Genomic DNA, 8,589 nt, shown 5'->3' with positions numbered 1-8,589 from the left:
AGCCGTTAAACCACTACAGCTGCGGCAGGCAGTCTGCCACCTGAAGCCAACTGGACTGTCTCAAGACACACACATAGGGATAGACTCAAACGCACACACAAACTCAGTGATGTACATCATATACAGTAGAATGTCAGACAAAGACACCACATTTTTCCTCTCGTTTAATCTCTTCTGACAGTCTGTATTTGTATGCGTCTTAGATCGTTGGATACGCACAGGGTCAGCTGTGTGATATTTGTCTGTGTATATGTGCACATGTATAAAGAGACAGACAGCCAAAAAGACCGAAAAAGAAAAGAAAACACAGCAGGACAGAGCTCATGGTTTTGCCTTTTTCTATGTTTTACACAGTAAAACATACATGCAGGAGCTTAGCCCTCTGCCTTAATTATCCCAGTGTGTGTTTGTGTGTTGTTTGTCTATATGAAGCAAAAAGAGAATAATAAAACAAAAGACAATTAAATGGGTAGGTTTGAGAATGTGGCGAAAGGGGCTTACCTGTTTATTTATTCATTTAGGGTCTACACGCACACACACAAACTGACACACATTTGGACAGACCTCGAGTGAAACAGCTTGCAATGAATATTCAGTGAATAATATTGTATGTGTGTGTGTGCGTGCGAAAGAGAGAGAGAGAGATTAATATGGAAGTATGGTTACCGCCTTGTATAATCCCACTCAACAGGAAACCTACACTCCTGGGACAGGACATTTTGTGAGCTGTGTGTCTGTGTGTTAGCTCTCACAGTGAAGTGCTTTAGGGACATGGGGGTACTTGTGTTTCTGAGTTAAGTAGGAAATCAGCACAGCGAAATACAAAAGGTTAGGCTAAACAGAACACAGACACATGCAAACACATCTTTAGCTCTCGGCTGTGCTCATTTTTTATTTAAACTGTCGTGTACAATTCTGCATTGTGTGTCATTTTATATGTAATTATGGCTTGCGTGCTTTGCTACAGGCCAGCTTTTACATTGGGAACAATTAAACACCTAGAGCATGAACTAGATGGCTCTTCAAGCATATGCATAAACAAAACAAAAAGAAAATGTAAATAGAAGATCATATTCTACGATGTTTTAGGAATCTGCACATGTAGGGGACTACTTCTATAATCTACTGTTCTTTACATATGAATAGTCAAAAACAAAAATAACAGACATTCAGTCAGACTTTATGCATGCATTAGGAGATGAGATGTTCATCAGTCTTTATTAAGACACTTTAGGTAGCATTCGTGTGTCTAATTAAGATGCATGTAGTTTCATAGCTTGTTTGGTGCAGAAAACAAATTGGATGATTAATGTGCTGATGAGATGTGATTGGATAAATTGACAGCAGGATCATTTTATCAGCTAGTTATTCCATCTGTTATTCAGTCAGTGAATCCAATATCAGGTTAATTAATCAGTTAAACAGCAGTTGGTTAATCAACCAACCAATCATACTTTAATTAGTTTATTCCTCAAGGAGGTTTTACTTCTCATCACCCCGTCTACCTCCACTATCACCACTATCACCCTTTTAGATAGTTGTACATAGCAATTCAACAAGTCTTGACTTCTCAGAAAAAGGTAAAGGAAGGAGGAAGTTCTCTGCTGGTGTGCACTTATAATACAAAGTAAAGAACTATTATTGCTCTGCTATTAGCTTCTTTGAATGGTTTAGTGCTTAGCTTAGTAATTTAAGCTGTTAGGTTTTGTATTTTGAAATTATGAATTTTTTTTTTTTTTAAAAATCTGACTTCGCATATGAAGAGAAAAATGTGTAAGTTCAGTATTTTACTTATTTACTTATATGTCAGACTTCTGACTTTTTGTCATCTTTACTGAAACATGAATGACTAACCCTTTGAGCTCCTTTTGTTTATAAAGAGATACAAAAAGGACACTTCAACTGTTGCAGTTCCTACAGAAATACTGCTCATAATATAATTTTCTTGCCCTACAACAGACTGGCAACCTGTACAGGGTGTAACAGCTGGGATAGCCTCCAGCGCATTGGCGACCCTAAATAAGCAAGTAGGGGATGGATGGATGGATTTTGTAATGGAATGATTTGAATTGTCATAGAAAAACATAATTTTGCCCTTGCAAAATTTACCCTGCATTACATTTTACATACACATACATAAACTTTCATTCCCCTTATCCAAACAAACATGTAGGCCTGGTCTACTTTGGGTGGCATGGTTGTGTTTTGGTCTTAACAATACAAAGTTTGCCTGCATGGGTTTCCTCCAAAGATCTGCATGTTAGGGTAACTTAGTGATTCTAAACTGGCTGTGGATGTGAGGAAGATAAAATGCTTAAGATCATTGTATGATTGTATGATTAAAACACTTGAACTGGTGCTATTTATTCAAATTCATATTACACTAGTTTAAGGAAACTGCAAATACCACATAAAGGATAATTGATGTGACAGTATTCATGATGCATTACTCATTACCATTTTCAAAAGGTTGCCCACAGTATGCATCCACCTACTGGGAGCACAGAACAGTAAAGGGTTAAAGCTATGGCTGTGCATATAATTACTTCTTGACTTTGTATTTTTGGCTGAATTTATGGTGTTTATATATGGTTAAACTAGATGTAATGTAGCTATTGTTTCCTGATCTTGATCTTAACATGGGGTACATAGTATTTAAAAGTCCTGCACTTCCTCCAGCATATTTCAATCAACCTGGGCAGCTGACATTTAAAGAGCTCCTGTAACTGAGATCTAGCAGTTGCAATGAATGTTGATTAGCAGCCACTGCAGAATGTGAGTCTTCTCAAACTGCAGGGGAAATTATCAGGAGTTTGTGGGATAATTCATAAAGCTGTACAACTATTATAAAAAAAATTCCCCTCTCACCCCTGCGGGCGGTCTATCCTTCAAGCTCGGGTCCTCTACCAGATGCCTGGGAGCTTGAGGGTCCTGTGCAGTATCTTAGCTGTTCCCAGGACTGCGCTCTTCTGGACAGAGATCTCTGATCTTCCTGGGATCTGCCAGAGCCACTTGCCTAGCTTGCTCACTGCACCTAGTGCTCCGATTAATACTGGGACCACTGTTACCTTCACCCTCCACATCCTCTCCACCTCTTCTCTGGGCTCTTGGTACTTCTCAAGCTTCTCGTGTTCCTTCGTCCTGATCTTGCTGTCATTCAGTATCGCTCTAGTCCTCATACTAAAAAATTGGAATTAGTGCATAATTTAATTTAAATTTTAAAATTTCCATTCACATGAGTGTGCTTAAAAGTAAGTTTCTAATACTTTACACAATGTTCAGATGACAACACTTGTGTTTGACATGATTTATTACATATCTTAACACTATGTAGTGCATATCTATATCCCAAATACTAATAATACACATAATTCACATTTCCAGAGTAAAAAAGAAAGACAGAAAAAGTCCACATTCTCTAACAGGCATGGGAACAGGAGTGTTAAACAGTAAAATCCTATAAAAACCTTAAACCCTCTCCTTGGGCTCCTCCTGGTGCTTCTCTTCCTAACTTTGCCCCTTTAGATCCAACCTAGTCTACTTTGTTATTTCTGAGGCAATTAAACATGTTCTTTTACCCAGTCTGTGAATGGTAAAATGGAGTGGATGGCCTTCAGGATAATCCTAGAGAGGGGGCAGAAGGATGCATTTGTAGCAGGTCACTGAGGAAAACGACACAAGAACTGTGTGGTAGTCTGTGAGTGAGGCAGGTAGAGACCGACCGAAAGAAAAGAAAAGAAATGAAAAGAAAAGAAAGCTTTTCCACAAAATCTCAACTCTTTAAATTCTTAAAAAGTGTAGAATCAGCATAGCCTAAACATTACGACTGAAACATACCTAAAGCCAGTCTGGAAATATCACTGATTTATGTGAGAACTGTAGACTATAAAACATGTAAAGTGAATTATTGTGGCCACTAGTAGTAGTATTAATATTATATTATTTAGTTGTTGTAGTTTTTATTGAGTTTGCTACTTATGTGGGTTTGTGAGGGGGAGCATATTTCATTTTACTCGATGGGAGTCACTGAGACTGTTATGAGACGTCATCAGTGAGGTCTGTTTGGAAAACTCAAAGACAATCAAAAGACCAAAAAATGTAGTTTTGTGTTACAGTGGTGCTATTGCACAACAACATCCCCTGTTACCCTTCAACTATTTAACTATCTTTCTGGCCTTTAATTAGTTTCTGTCATCACTGGACGTATTAGCATCAGCCAAGATATTAGATATTCATAAAGATATCCATGCTCCCTTGAGACACTGATTAGGATGAGAAAACACTCCCGGGTGAGGGTTCTTCAGCCCTCTTTAATATCTTAGATGGAGATGAAATCGATCCACAATCCCATTCGGAGTGCTGAGGTGAGGATCTTCCCACAGTGAGCTCACGATGTGTTATATAAAGCAGATTAATATCGCTGCCATATTTGGACCTCCAATAATTATTCCTCAACTTAATTTACAAGATTGTAAATGCTGCACTGAATGCATCTGAACACTAATAAAATAAAGTTTGCATGTCTGATGAAAGTGCGTGTAGTTGATAAGGAAGAAAGACAAACAGACTGTCTTAAGCCGAAACAATAAAACCAGTGTTTGTTTATTATTTAAAATTAAAAGAAAATTTTGTTTTTTATTTATTGCTGAAGTTTCTGTACTGCATTTCCTATTTTGTGCTGCACATTATTTCTTTATTTATAAATATTTATATAAAAACTGGGTTACTGATGTGAAAACTGGAGTAATAACCACAGAAAAGGGTGAAAAGGCAAGTGTAAAGTATATTCGCTGCACATAAATTTTCATTAAAAACACAATTTTGCAAGCTAATAAGACTTCTATGCCTCAGTGAGTAGCATGTTTTTTGCCATATCTGCATTTTACATGCTGGTTAAAGCAGAAGCAGACCTGTGAAAAATCATGTTTCTCATTGATGCTTCCCTTCAATTTCATGCAAATATGCACATCCTGCTCAGCTCAGAGACCAAATATGGATGTAATCCCCATACTGCAAACTTATACATGCTCACAGGCAAACAAATGGAAAGCATAAAAGGACAAAAATGCAAAAAGAAAAAAAAAATGGCAGTGAAGCCGCACTATTACTCTGACCCATGAAGGGTCTATTTCCACCTGCCTATTTACTATTAGAGAAAGTATAAAACAACGGTAAAAGTGTGCCAATTTAGCCAAAGCTAACATGGTTTGATGAGGAGTTTGACATCTTTAGAAACATACATTTCTTAAAAGGAGTTTGATGACAAGATAGATTTTTTTTTTCATTTTTTTTATTTGTTAGCAGAGCAAAAACTAGTATCCAGTGATACAGTATTACTAAGCTCTTGCTTAAAGTAGGCCAGGTTTGTCAACTTTAAATGTGTAGACCACAGTTTCCCCCATTGCTCAACAAGAATTTGGACCAGAGAAAAACACACCTCTTTATAATTATGAGCTCCCTATCCATTTTATATATACTGACAGCTTCATGCATCCTGCCACATTCTTTGTATGGATGTCTTTACTTTTCTCCACTCCTTCCTGGCTGAAGAATTGTAAAATACTTACCATTAGCTAACGTAGCAATACCACACAGTGAAAAAAACTCGCTACATTTAAAATTGGCAAACTGTATCAAAAATAAAAGTTAGATAAATGTTAGTGTTATATGAATCTATATCACTGGTGTAGATTTTTATGGCTGAGCTTATTTTAAATATTTTATATTCAGTTTAATCACCAGTAATGCATCATATTCTCTACATTTATAAATTTATAAACATATTCATAAATGTATTTTTTTATTAACCTGTTTTATTAAACTGGACATGGATGGAGATGTTTGCTTGGTAACGACTCTGATAACTGATCCCGGAGCAATGAAGATTCCCATCGCCATCAAGGAGCTGGACCACATGCATGTGTAAACAATCAAAAAGAGCTGCTTTTGCTATCGGAACATGGACTTGCCTCTCAAAATTACAAGCGCTACTGATTCCAGTGAAATTGGAGTAAAGCAGTAAAGAGTTTATCATGCTTCTAGAAACACTAACCGCAAATTGGCAATAATTTAAAGGATGCAAAGGATGCCTGCTTTATGACAGAATGCTATTTTGAAATACAAGGAGAGAAATTGCTTTGATTTTTACTCACAGCTAATTTTAGATTTCCGTGGAGAAGCATTGCCTGTCTTGCTTGTCCAGTTACATCTCAATTGTTTGACTTTATTTCCAGCATTATAACTCACAAGTCGCATGAATTTTTTACACAGTGTTTTATCATTATTGCACACTTATGCAGCCCCTGCTTGGTCTTACACCAGCAGCACACAAGCTGCTGCACCACATCATGCTCTTCCTGCTGAGGTGAGGCAGTTGTCTGCAATATATTACTTATATTATACTTTATATATATATTTTTTTAAAAAGTATAATCATCCTGGGGTTTGGACCCAGGATTTTAAGTTCTCAATTTATATCCTTCAGTTTAGGATTTTCTTTATTTTTTATAATAATAATTAGGGTTTGATCTATTGTCTCTTTGGATTGTTTATATCTCATTCCATGTGCCTTGGTTTATTCTCAGACCTCCCTTAGTGTTGTGAGACTGTGTATGTTTGTGGTTAGTCTGTGTATCTGTTGGTTTATTTCCCCCTAGAACTAGACTCTGTCCACCTCAAACATATATGCTGTGGCATTGCTGGTCCAGTTGTTGCATTTAACTCTTTCTCACAGAGTGAGTCAGAAACTTCAAGGAATTACCAGGAAGCAAAGAATTACTTTGAGAACCAGGAATTACTCTGAGAATGTTACAGGAGTCTTAGTCACAAGAGGTTGGCTGGAGTAACACTAAAGTGGAGACCAACAATCTGTGAGAGAACAGTTGCCACAACTGATCCTAAAGTAGCACGTACAGATGAGGGATATGAGCTGCAGGTGTAAAGAAGCAAGCTTGGGAAAAAAGATGCTCCACCCACCTCCCACCCACCCAAAAAGAAAGGGTGAAAGAGAGCGCTAGGGCAAGATCAAGAGATGGAAAAAAAAACAGAAAACAGAGAACGAACCCTAGCCTGTCCGTAACCTTAACAGACCACATCAGAGTCTTGTGTTCAAGTCCTAAATTCTGAAATTCATGACATCAAGGCCGTGAATTTTTCCAAATGCTCATGTCAGTTTCCATTTCATGTTGTTTTTATGGGCCAGATTTAAAAATTAGGGTTCATCCAGGACATTTTATGAAGCTAAAACATCAAATTATTTAAATAAGGGGAGCAAGCGTTGACTTGAGATGTTCACTGATTGAGTAGCCTCTTTTATATTTGCTGTCCATCTGGCTTCCTTACACTGAAAGATTTTAGTTTAGTTTTTTTGCATTTGTGGGTCCCGCTTCTTGCTAATAACATGTGAACACTGCAAATAACTCAAAAAATAAATAATTTCCTTAAACCCAGACATCATTATTTTATGATGCATGCTGTGGCACACAACTGATGTAGCAAAAGTGCAGAAAGTTTTAGTTCTAAAAAATAAAAGACAAGGACAGACAGATGAGACAATGGAATAATCGAATACAACATAACCTGCATCTGGATGAACTGCGTAATGTATACAAGAATACACACCTATTTCTATATCTGGGTGTGTATTTGCTGTGTGTACACAAGGTGAGCAAATGCAGTGTGTGTTTAGTCTTTGGGTCAATATCAAGAGTCAAGCCTTATCCCTGTGTAATCCAGCTACCCCGATAAAGCTTTTTTTTCTGTGTGTATGTTTCTGAAGCTCACATACACACACACACACACACACACACACACACACACACACACACACACACACACACACACACACACACACACACACACACACGCACACACACGTGTTGAGGATGCACGTTTTATCCCTGTGTAATCCACTGAACTTGATAATCATGAATGGAAAGTGATACTTCAAATAGGTTTGTTTGTATGATGAAATCCTTTCTCCGTTTTTTCTTTTTCAATTGTATCTCCTTGGGAGTGTGATCTCATAATCAAGGACACAGACTAATGAGCATTTGCAGTAATGGACCGTGGGAAAAATCAACATGACTCATTTTATCCAGACTAATATCAGGTAGACATTCATATGGTCCTTAGAGAGTATAGTTTGGGTCTTCTTTTTTCCTGCTTCTTTCTCTCTCTCTTGCCTTCTCTAACCCTTTCTAGGTGATTATTGGACTGGCTCTGTCTTGCAGGTGCACCTGTTTGAGCCATCCCTTCCACACTATTTCTATATTGTGTAATCAAGTTTCTGGTATTTAAAGGCTGGATGGTGTACCCAGTCTCCACCAGACTGTCTTCATGAATATGGTTGTACTACTAATGGTTGTGGCTTTTGGTCTGTAACGTCATGTATCCATCTTCTTTTCCACTTGGAACCCAACCTGAAACCTGTCCATCTGGTTCTCCACTAAACTGAAGAGTCTTACAAGAACCTCAAGCCAAATCTACCCACTTCATTCTGTTTCTCCCATTCCCAGCCAAGGAAAGGACTTACCTGTGCTCCACCTGCCTACCCACTCTCCACCTGCATTCTCAAGGATTCCCACCTGC

This window comes from Neolamprologus brichardi, chromosome 12 (genome assembly GCF_056152115.1).
Source record: "Neolamprologus brichardi isolate AB-2024 chromosome 12, ASM5615211v1, whole genome shotgun sequence".
Lineage (NCBI taxonomy): Eukaryota > Metazoa > Chordata > Actinopteri > Cichliformes > Cichlidae > Neolamprologus > Neolamprologus brichardi.
This window is presented reverse-complemented; position numbering follows the sequence as displayed.